Genomic DNA, 2,425 nt, shown 5'->3' with positions numbered 1-2,425 from the left:
ATGTGCCCAACAGAGCAGGTACATCATTGGCTAGCCAAGAACGTGTGTCAAGCGACCCGTCACAAGGAGATTAACAAAACATAGGTGGTTACATACGTCAATCTACACACAAACTTACATGACATGTGACTGATGGCAACTAGACCTCACACCACAGAATCTGGTGGACTGCTTGAACAACTCGCCTCGGACACACCGCCAGCACCAGCAACAGGAGTGTGAGACACAGCCACAGATCTACTGACTGACACATGTGCCATAGACCCAGACATACCGCCAGCACCAGCAACAGGAGTGTGAGACACAGCCACAGATCTACTGACTGACACATGTGCCATAGACCCAGACACACCGCCAGCAACAGGAGTGTGAGACACAGCCACAGATCTACTGACTGACACATGTGCCATAGACCCAGACACACCACCAGCACTAGAAACAGGAGTGTGAGACACAGCCACAGCTGTGGTGACTGATACATGTGCCATAGACCCAGACACAACGCCAGCACCAGCACCAGGAGTGTGAGACACAGCCACCGATCTACTGACTGACACATGTGCCATAGACCCAGACACACCGCCAGCACTAGAAACAGGAGTGTGAGACACAGCCACAGCTGTGGTGACTGATACATGTGCCATAGACCCAGACACACTGCCAGCACCAGAAACAGGAGTGCGAGACACAGCCACAGATCTACTCACTGACACATGAGCCCTAGAACCAGACACACTTGCCGGACATGTCCCTGTACACTGACCAACAAATACCATGCCTGCACCTGACACATGTGAGTGAACAGCAGCTGAGCCACTAGGACCACTGAAATGGTGAGCCACAGGGCTGTATGGGCCAGGAGGCAGGGTGGCTCTGGGAGCTGGGGACAGCTGTACTGGAGCGACATTGGGGTGTTCAGGTCTCACTGGTGTGTGTCTCCGTTTCTTTGTGAAATGTTGGGGTACCCCGGACATGCCTGGACTGGTAAGTGGAGTGGCATCACCACACATCAAAGGTGTATCATGTGCTTGTGGTGGTCTGCTCTCTGGGGACGTGCTGGACCCTGCCTTCCGTTTGATGTGGGCCTGCCTTCTGCCCTCTGCATCATGTGTAATGGGGGATGCAACAACAGTGTACTCCTTCCTCTGCTTTAGCGGGCCGTGGATGGGAGTAGAGGTATGGGGTGACTCGACCGCTGATACATGTGTTGTACGTTCCTTAAACATCATCCTCAGTGCAGCCAGGGGTGAAATATGCCTGTCCTTGATGGTGCTCGTGTCCATGGGAGAACCCTTGGCCATGGGATGTGCCTTGGACGTCGGAGGTGTCCTGTCCCTGGAATGGCCCAGACCCCTTTCCTGTGCCCTGACCCTGGGTGCAGACATGTCCATTGTAGTGTCCCTCTCCTTTGAAGCTACCCTGCTCTTGGGAGGTGCCCTCACCTTGGTACTGTCCTTGTCTTTTGAAGCTACCCTGCTCTTGGGAGGTGCCCTCACCTTGGTACTGACCTTGTCCTTGGGAGTGTCCCTGCTCTTGGGAGGTGGCCTTTCCTTGGTACTGTCCTTGTCCTTGGGAGTGTCCCTGCTCTTGGGAGGTGGCCTTTCCTTGTTACTGTCCTTGTCCTTGGGAGTGTCCCTGCTCTTGGGAGGGGGCCTTTCCTTGTTACTGTCCTTGTCCTTGGGAGTGTCCCTGCTCTTGGGAGGTGGCCTTTCCTTGTTACTGTCCTTGTCCTTGGGAGTGTCCCTGCTCTTGGGAGGTGGCCTTTCCTTGTTACTGTCCTTGTCCTTGGGAGTGTCCCTGCTCTTGGGAGGTGGCCTTTCCTTGTTACTGTCCTTGTCTCTGGGAGTGTCCCTGCTCTTGGGAGGTGGCCTTAGCTTGGGAGTCACGTTGGTGGGGGATGGCTGTGTAGCATGTGAATCCATTTCCATACACACCCCTCCATGATCCTGTCTGTCAACTTCAGTGTTGGACACGTCGTCTTCGGATAACGAGATCACAGGCTTAGGGGATGGTGTCTGTGCCCTCCGTGCCCTGCCTTGCTGCCTGTGGCTGCTCCTAGTGTAATGACCAGAATAAGAGGCCTGGTCTGAAGACTCACTCTCCCCTGTAACATCAAGTGGTGTGGATGGTGGTACAGAAGTAGCACCCTGTCTATGCGACTGTACAATGGCTGAGGACACAGTGTTTGCCAATGACTGAACTGTTCTGTGGAGACCAGCAACATCAGTGTATATGCAACAAGGACCCCCTGTATTCAATAAGAATCAGATTCCTAGACCAGGGATAAACAATGATTGATATGTAACAATCTAGGCAATCATAAAAAACACAGATCAATGTCAGGAATATTAGTATCAAGGAAATTAAGCTACAACAATATAATAAAGTTCCAGTATTTTATTGATAATTAAACAGAAAATCATAT

Source organism: Lissotriton helveticus, chromosome 5_1 (assembly GCF_964261635.1).
Source record: "Lissotriton helveticus chromosome 5_1, aLisHel1.1, whole genome shotgun sequence".
Classification (NCBI taxonomy): Eukaryota; Metazoa; Chordata; class Amphibia; order Caudata; family Salamandridae; genus Lissotriton; species Lissotriton helveticus.
This window is presented reverse-complemented; position numbering follows the sequence as displayed.